At 54.6% G+C, this 9,406-nt stretch overlaps 1 protein-coding gene across 2 annotated transcripts in view; it reads right to left on the reverse strand.

The window, feature by feature from the left end:
- Positions 1 to 8,891, reverse strand: part of LOC138295313 (NXPE family member 4-like) — a 403,519-nt gene extending 394,628 nt beyond the window's left edge. The window contains exon 1 of one of the 2 annotated variants that reach the window (XM_069233532.1): positions 8,808 to 8,891. The gene's annotated coding sequence lies outside the window, so the exon portion shown is untranslated. The remainder of the gene's footprint in view (positions 1 to 8,807) is intronic. The other variant, XM_069233531.1, reaches the window with a different exon arrangement.
- Between the last annotated feature and the right edge of the window lie 515 nt (positions 8,892 to 9,406).

Consider the following 9,406-nt stretch of genomic DNA (forward strand, 5'->3'; position numbering starts at 1 on the left):
TGAGGGCTTGTGTTGCCTTGCGTGACACGGGGGTACGCAAGCTCTTGGTACATCTGGCACTGTCTACTCGTTGATAGCTCACCGGCGCATTAAAGGGTCTTCGCATCACTTGTCTTCCAGAGAGGAAGATTCCTCTGAGGGTTGGGTAGCTCAGGAACCAAGTGCGGCCTAAAGATTAGAACCCACATCAGTCTCCCCTTTGGAAAAGGAGAAGGCTCTGTGGTGTTTCCAGAGGCCCCACACCCCTTCCTCTTCAGCAGAGACAGGGGGTAGCTCAGCTGCCCAGATCTGCCTGAGGGCCCTGTGGTCACGCCTCGGACTACTTCTTGTAATCTGCTTGTACGAGGTCTGACTGACACCAGATGCGCCTCGGACTGCTTCTTGTAATCTGCTTGTACGAGGTCTGACTGACGCCAGCTGCGCCTCGGACTGCTTCTTGTAATCTGCTTGTAAGAGGTCTGACTGACGCCAGCTGCGCCTCAGACTACTTCTTGTAATCTGGTTGTAAGAGGTCTGACTGACGCCAGATGCGCCTCGGACTGCTTCTTGTAATCTGGTTGTAAGAGGTCTGACTGACGCCAGATGCGCCTCGGACTGCTTCTTGTAATCTGGTTGTAAGAGGCCTGACTGACGCCAGATGCGTCTCGGACTGCTTCTTGTAATCTGCTTGTACGAGGTCTGACTGACGCCAGATGCGCCTCGGACTGCTTCTTGTAATCTGCTTGTAAGAGGTCTGACTGACGCCAGATGCGCCTCGGACTGCTTCTTGTAATCTGCTTGTACGAGGTCTGACTGACGCCAGATGCGCCTCGGACTGCTTCTTGTAATCTGCTTGTACGAGGTCTGACTGACGCCAGCTGCGCCTCGGACTGCTTCTTGTAATCTGCTAGTACGAGGTCTGACTGACACCAGCTGCGCCTCGGACTGCTTCTTGTAATCTGGTTGTAAGAGGTCTGACTGACGCCAGATGTGTCTCGGACTACTTCTTGTAATCTGCTTGTACGAGGTCTGATTGACACCAGATGCGCCTCGGACTGCTTCTTGTAATCTGCTTGTAAGAGGTCTGACTGACGCCAGCTGCGCCTCGGACTGCTTCTTGTAATCTGCCTGTAAGGGGTCTGACTGACGCCAGCTGCGCCTCGGACTGCTTCTTGTAATCTGCTTGTAAGAGGTCTGACTGACGCCAGCTGCGCCTCGGACTGCTTCTTGTAATCTGCCTGTAAGGGGTCTGACTGACGCCAGCTGCGCCTCGGACTGCTTCTGGTAATCTGCCTGTAAGAGGTCTGACTGACGCCAGATGCGTCTCTGACTGCTTCTGGTAATCTGCCTGTAAGAGGTCTGACTGACGCCAGATGCGTCTCGGACTGCTTCTTGTAATCTGCCTGTAAGAGGTCTGACTGACGCCTGCTGCGCCTCGGACTGCTTCTTGTCATCTGCCTGTAAGAGGTCTGACTGACGCCAGCTGCGCCTCGGACTGCTTCTTGTAATCTGCATGTAAGAGGTCTGACTGACGCCTGCTGCGCCTCGGACTGCTTCTTGTAATCTGCCTGTAAGAGGTCTGACTGACGCCAGATGCGCCTCGGACTGCTTCTTGTAATCTGCCTGTAAGAGGTCTGACTGACGCCAGATGCGCCTCGGACTGCTTCTTGTAATCTGGTTGTAAGAGGTCTGACTGACGCCAGATGCGCCTCGGACTGCTTCTTGTAATCTGCCTGTAAGAGGTCTGACTGACGCCAGGTGCGCCTCGGACTGCTTCTTGTAATCTGCTTGTAAGAGGTCTGACTGACACCAGATGCGCCTCGGACTGCTTCTTGTAATCTGCTTGTAAGAGGTCTGACTGACGCCAGATGCGGCTCGGACTGCTTCTTGTAATCTGTTTGTAAGAGGTCTGACTGACGCCAGATGAGCATCGGACTGCTTCTTGTAATCTGCCTGTAAGAGGTCTGACTGACGCCAGAGGCGCCTCGGACTGCTTCTTGTAATCTGCCTGTACGAGGTCTGACTGACGCCAGACGCGGCTCGGACTGCTTCTTGTAATCTGCCTGTAAGAGGTCTGACTGACGCCAGATGCGCCTCGGACTGCTTCTTGTAATCTGCTTGTAAGAGGTCTGACTGACGCCAGCTGCGCCTCGGACTGCTTCTTGTAATCTGCTTGTAAGAGGTCTGACTGACGCCAGGTGCGCCTCGGACTGCTTCTTGTAATCTGCCTGTAAGAGGTCTGACTGACGCCAGATGCGCCTCGGACTGCTTCTTGTAATCTGGTTGTAAGAGGTCTGACTGACGCCAGATGCGCCTCGGACTGCTTCTTGTAATCTGCCTGTACGAGGTCTGACTGACACCAGCTGCGCCTCGGACTGCTTCTTGTAATCTGCCTGTACGAGGTCTGACTGACACCAGCTGCGCCTCGGACTGCTTCTTGTAATCTGCTTGTAAAAGGTCTGACTGACGCCAGATGCGCCTCGGACTGCTTCTTGTAATCTGCCTGTAAGGGGAATGACTGACACCAGCTGCGCCTCGGACTGCTTCTTGTAATCTGCCTGTTAGAGGTCTGACTGACACCAGCTGCGCCTCGGACTGCTTCTTGTAATCTGCCTGTAAGGGGTCTGACTGACACCAGCTGCGCCTCGGACTGCTTCTTATAATCTGCTTGTAAGAGGTCTGACTGACGCCAGATGCGCCTCGGACTGCTTCTTGTAATCTGCCTGTAAGGGGTCTGACTGACACCAGATGCGCCTCGGACTGCTTCTTGTAATCTGCTTGTAAGAGGTCTGACTGACGCCAGATGCGCCTCGGACTACTTCTTGTAATCTGCTTGTACGAGGTCTGACTGACACCAGATGCACCTCGGACTGCTTCTTGTAATCTGCTTGTACGAGGTCTGACTGACGCCAGATGCGCCTCGGACTGCTTCTGGTAATCTGCCTGTACGAGGTCTGACTGACGCCAGATGCGCCTCGGACTGCTTCTTGTAATCTGCGTGTAAGAGGTCTGACTGACGCCAGATGCGCCTCGGACTGCTTCTTGTAATCTGGTTGTAAGAGGTCTGACTGACGCCAGATGAGCATCGGACTGCTTCTTGTAATCTGCCTGTAAGAGGTCTGACTGACGCCAGATGCGCCTCGGACTGCTTCTTGTAATCTGCCTGTATGAGGTCTGACTGACGCCAGATGCGCCTCGGACTGCTTCTTGTAATCTGGTTGTAAGAGGTCTGACTGACGCCATATGCGCCTCGGACTGCTTCTTGTAATCTGCCTGTAAGAGGTCTGACTGACGCCAGCTGCGCCTCGGACTGCTTCTTGTAATCTGCCTGTAAGAGGTCTGACTGACGCCAGATCTGCCTCGGACTGCTTCTTGTAATCTGCCTGTAAGAGGTCTGACTGACGCCAGCTGCGCCTCGGACTGCTTCTTGTAATCTGGTTGTAAGAGGTCTGACTGACACCAGCTGCGCCTCGGACTGCTTCTTGTAATCTGCCTGTAAGGGGTCTGACTGACGCCAGATGCGCCTCGGACTGCTTCTTGTAATCTGGTTGTAAGAGGTCTGACTGACACCAGCTGCGCCTCGGACTGCTTCTTGTAATCTGCCTGTAAGAGGTCTGACTGACGCCAGGTGTGCCTCGGACTGCTTCTTGTAATCTGGTTGTAAGAGGTCTGACTGACGCCAGATGCGCCTCGGACTGCTTCTTGTAATCTGCTTGTACGAGGTCTGACTGACGCCAGATGCGCCTCGGACTGCTTCTTGTAATCTGCTTGTACGAGGTCTGACTGACGCCAGCTGCGCCTCGGACTGCTTCTTGTAATCTGCTAGTACGAGGTCTGACTGACGCCAGCTGCGCCTCGGACTGCTTCTTGTAATCTGGTTGTAAGAGGTCTGACTGACGCCAGATGCGTCTCGGACTACTTCTTGTAATCTGCTTGTACGAGGTCTGATTGACACCAGATGCGCCTCGGACTGCTTCTTGTAATCTGCTTGTAAGAGGTCTGACTGACGCCAGCTGCGCCTCGGACTGCTTCTTGTAATCTGCCTGTAAGGGGTCTGACTGACGCCAGCTGCGCCTCGGACTGCTTCTTGTAATCTGCTTGTAAGAGGTCTGACTGACGCCAGCTGCGCCTCGGACTGCTTCTTGTAATCTGCCTGTAAGGGGTCTGACTGACGCCAGCTGCGCCTCGGACTGCTTCTGGTAATCTGCCTGTAAGAGGTCTGACTGACGCCAGATGCGTCTCTGACTGCTTCTGGTAATCTGCCTGTAAGAGGTCTGACTGACGCCAGATGCGTCTCGGACTGCTTCTTGTAATCTGCCTGTAAGAGGTCTGACTGACGCCTGCTGCGCCTCGGACTGCTTCTTGTCATCTGCCTGTAAGAGGTCTGACTGACGCCAGCTGCGCCTCGGACTGCTTCTTGTAATCTGCATGTAAGAGGTCTGACTGACGCCTGCTGCGCCTCGGACTGCTTCTTGTAATCTGCCTGTAAGAGGTCTGACTGACGCCAGATGCGCCTCGGACTGCTTCTTGTAATCTGCCTGTAAGAGGTCTGACTGACGCCAGATGCGCCTCGGACTGCTTCTTGTAATCTGGTTGTAAGAGGTCTGACTGACGCCAGATGCGCCTCGGACTGCTTCTTGTAATCTGCCTGTAAGAGGTCTGACTGACGCCAGATGCGCCTCGGACTGCTTCTTGTAATCTGCTTGTAAGAGGTCTGACTGACACCAGATGCGCCTCGGACTGCTTCTTGTAATCTTCTTGTAAGAGGTCTGACTGACGCCAGATGCGGCTCGGACTGCTTCTTGTAATCTGTTTGGAAGAGGTCTGACTGACGCCAGATGAGCATCGGACTGCTTCTTGTAATCTGCCTGTAAGAGGTCTGACTGACGCCAGAGGCGCCTCGGACTGCTTCTTGTAATCTGCCTGTACGAGGTCTGACTGACGCCAGATGCGGCTCGGACTGCTTCTTGTAATCTGCCTGTAAGAGGTCTGACTGACGCCAGATGCGCCTCGGACTGCTTCTTGTAATCTGCTTGTAAGAGGTCTGACTGACGCCAGCTGCGCCTCGGACTGCTTCTTGTAATCTGCTTGTAAGAGGTCTGACTGACGCCAGGTGCGCCTCGGACTGCTTCTTGTAATCTGCCTGTAAGAGGTCTGACTGACGCCAGATGCGCCTCGGACTGCTTCTTGTAATCTGGTTGTAAGAGGTCTGACTGACGCCAGATGCGCCTCGGACTGCTTCTTGTAATCTGCCTGTACGAGGTCTGACTGACACCAGCTGCGCCTCGGACTGCTTCTTGTAATCTGCCTGTACGAGGTCTGACTGACGCCAGCTGCGCCTCGGACTGCTTCTTGTAATCTGCTTGTAAAAGGTCTGACTGACGCCAGATGCGCCTCGGACTGCTTCTTGTAATCTGCCTGTAAGGGGTCTGACTGACACCAGCTGCGCCTCGGACTGCTTCTTGTAATCTGCCTGTTAGAGGTCTGACTGACACCAGCTGCGCCTCGGACTGCTTCTTGTAATCTGCCTGTAAGGGGTCTGACTGACACCAGCTGCGCCTCGGACTGCTTCTTATAATCTGCTTGTAAGAGGTCTGACTGACGCCAGATGCGCCTCGGACTGCTTCTTGTAATCTGCCTGTAAGGGGTCTGACTGACACCAGATGCGCCTCGGACTGCTTCTTGTAATCTGCTTGTAAGAGGTCTGACTGACGCCAGATGCGCCTCGGACTACTTCTTGTAATCTGCTTGTACGAGGTCTGACTGACACCAGATGCACCTCGGACTGCTTCTTGTAATCTGCTTGTACGAGGTCTGACTGACGCCAGATGCGCCTCGGACTGCTTCTGGTAATCTGCCTGTACGAGGTCTGACTGACGCCAGATGCGCCTCGGACTGCTTCTTGTAATCTGCGTGTAAGAGGTCTGACTGACGCCAGATGCGCCTCGGACTGCTTCTTGTAATCTGGTTGTAAGAGGTCTGACTGACGCCAGATGAGCATCGGACTGCTTCTTGTAATCTGCCTGTAAGAGGTCTGACTGACGCCAGATGCGCCTCGGACTGCTTCTTGTAATCTGCCTGTATGAGGTCTGACTGACGCCAGATGCGCCTCAGACTGCTTCTTGTAATCTGGTTGTAAGAGGTCTGACTGACGCCATATGCGGCTCGGACTGCTTCTTGTAATCTGCCTGTAAGAGGTCTGACTGACGCCAGCTGCGCCTCGGACTGCTTCTTGTAATCTGCCTGTAAGAGGTCTGACTGACGCCAGATCTGCCTCGGACTGCTTCTTGTAATCTGCCTGTAAGAGGTCTGACTGACGCCAGCTGCGCCTCGGACTGCTTCTTGTAATCTGGTTGTAAGAGGTCTGACTGACACCAGCTGCGCCTCGGACTGCTTCTTGTAATCTGCCTGTAAGGGGTCTGACTGACGCCAGATGCGCCTCGGACTGCTTCTTGTAATCTGGTTGTAAGAGGTCTGACTGACACCAGCTGCGCCTCGGACTGCTTCTTGTAATCTGCCTGTAAGAGGTCTGACTGACGCCAGGTGCGCCTCGGACTGCTTCTTGTAATCTGGTTGTAAGAGGTCTGACTGACGCCAGATGCGGCTCGGACTGCTTCTTGTAATCTGCCTGTAAGAGGTCTGACTGATGCCAGATGCGCCTCGGACTGCTTCTTGTCATCTGCTTGTATGAGGTCTGACTGACACCAGATGCGCCTCGGACTGCTTCTTGTAATCTGCCTGTAAGGGGTCTGACTGACCCCAGATGCGCCTCGGGCTGCTTCTTGTAATCTGCCTGTAAGGGGTCTGACTGATGCCAGATGCGCCTCGGACTGCTTCTTGTAATCTGGTTGTAAGAGGTCTGACTGACGCTAGATGCGCCTCGGACTGCTTCTTGTAATCTGCCTGTAAGGGGTCTGACTGACACCAGCTGCGCCTCGGACTGCTTCTTGTAATCTGCTAGTACGAGGTCTGACTGACACCAGCTGCGCCTCGGACTGCTTCTTGTGATCTGCCTGTAAGGGGTCTGACTGACGCCAGCTGCGCCTCGGACTGCTTCTTGTGATCTGCCTGTAAGGGGTCTGACTGACGCCAGCTGCGCCTCGGACTGCTTCTTGTGATCTGCTTGTAAGAGGTCTGACTGACGCCAGCTGCGCCTCGGACTGCTTCTTGTAATCTGCTAGTACGAGGTCTGATTGACGCCAGCTGCACCTTGGACTACTTCTTGTAATCTGCTTGTACGAGGTCTAACTGACGCCAGATGCGCCTCGGACTGCTTCTTGTAATCTGCTTGTACGAGGTCTGACTGACGCCAGGTGCGCCTCGGACTGCTTCTTGTGATCTGCTAGTACGAGGTCTGATTGACGCCAGCTGCACCTTGGACTACTTCTTGTAATCTGCTTGTACGAGGTCTAACTGACGCCAGATGCACCTTGGACTACTTCTTGTAATCTGCTTGTACGAGGTCTAACTGACGCCAGCTGCGCCTCGGACTGCTTCTTGTAATCTGCCTGTAAGAGGTCTGACTGACGCCAGCTGCGCCTCGGACTGCTTCTTGTAATCTGGTTGTAAGAGGTCTGACTGACACCAGCTGCGCCTCGGACTGCTTCTTGTAATCTGCCTGTAAGGGGTCTGACTGACGCCAGATGCGCCTCGGACTGCTTCTTGTAATCTGGTTGTAAGAGGTCTGACTGACACCAGCTGCGCCTCGGACTGCTTCTTGTAATCTGCCTGTAAGAGGTCTGACTGACGCCAGGTGTGCCTCGGACTGCTTCTTGTAATCTGGTTGTAAGAGGTCTGACTGACGCCAGATGCGCCTCGGACTGCTTCTTGTAATCTGCTAGTACGAGGTCTGATTGACGCCAGCTGCACCTTGGACTACTTCTTGTAATCTGCTAGTACGAGGTCTGATTGACGCCAGCTGCACCTTGGACTGCTTCTTGTAATCTGCTAGTACGAGGTCTGATTGACGCCAGATGCGCCTCGGACTGCTTCTTGTAATCTGCTAGTACGAGGTCTGACTGACACCAGCTGCGCCTCGGACTGCTTCTTGTGATCTGCCTGTAAGGGGTCTGACTGACGCCAGCTGCGCCTCGGACTGCTTCTTGTGATCTGCCTGTAAGGGGTCTGACTGACGCCAGCTGCGCCTCGGACTGCTTCTTGTGATCTGCTTGTAAGAGGTCTGACTGACGCCAGCTGCGCCTCGGACTGCTTCTTGTGATCTGCTTGTAAGAGGTCTGACTGACGCCAGCTGCACCTTGGACTACTTCTTGTAATCTGCTTGTACGAGGTCTGACTGACACCAGCTGCGCCTCGGACTGCTTCTTGTAATCTGCTTGTACGAGGTCTGACTGACGCCAGCTGCGCCTCGGACTGCTTCTTGTGATCTGCCTGTAAGGGGTCTGACTGACGCCAGCTGCGCCTCGGACTGCTTCTTGTAATCTGCTTGTACGAGGTCTGACTGACACCAGCTGCGCCTCGGACTGCTTCTTGTAATCTGCTTGTAAGAGGTCTGACTGACGCCAGATGCGCCTCGGACTGCTTCTTGTAATCTGCCTGTAAGAGGTCTGACTGACGCCAGCTGCGCCTCGGACTGCTTCTTGTAATCTGCCTGTATGAGGTCTGACTGACGCCAGATGCGCCTCGGACTGCTTCTTGTAATCTGTTTGTACGAGGTCTGACTGTTGAGGCAGTGATGTCTGTCACCCTGCGGCTTCCTCGGAGTCTGATCCTGGTAGCTCAGAGGTCTCTTGTCCTGCTGGAGTCTGCTGAGCTCCTCTCCCCCTCCCTGTGTCACCCCCACTGCCCCCCACTTCTCTCCCACCACTTACCGGCTGCGCTCCGTGTCTGTGCGCTATCTCCCTCTGAGCAGCCTCTGCTGTTTCTGCCTCCGCCCGGTTCTCTCCCAGTCCCTCTCACCAGCCCAACCCGTCTGACTGCATCCACAGAGCCCCCGAGGCAGCGGGGCTCAGGTTTACCAACCACCCTTCCGACAACAGCTGCCACGGCTCGGGGTGGCTTCCTGTCCCTGTTCATTACCTCACCGTAGCTAGGAGGCACATGCAAGCACTGAAGGCCAGGGAAACCCAAGTATCAGAGATCACTCCCATCTCAGCACAGAGAAACTCAGTTACCCGCTTCAAAGCAGCAGAAAAGGGAGGGCACTGAGGCCACTGCCCCCCCCCCCCCCCCCCCTCCTCCTGCAATCAGTGGTGCAGAGTAGCATCTCACTAATGTACCCCGAGTCTGCAAGAGGATGTGAGAGGGGCCCTAACAAGGATCCCTGGCTCTGCATAGGACCCCGAGTCTGCAAGAGGATGTGAGAGGGCTTAACAAGGGTCTCAGGCTGTGCATAGGACCCCGAGTCTGCAAAAAATGTGGGAGGGCTTAACAAGGGTCTCAGGCTGTGCATAGGACCCCGAGTCTGCAA

This window comes from Pleurodeles waltl, chromosome 5 (genome assembly GCF_031143425.1).
Source record: "Pleurodeles waltl isolate 20211129_DDA chromosome 5, aPleWal1.hap1.20221129, whole genome shotgun sequence".
NCBI lineage: Eukaryota > Metazoa > Chordata > Amphibia > Caudata > Salamandridae > Pleurodeles > Pleurodeles waltl.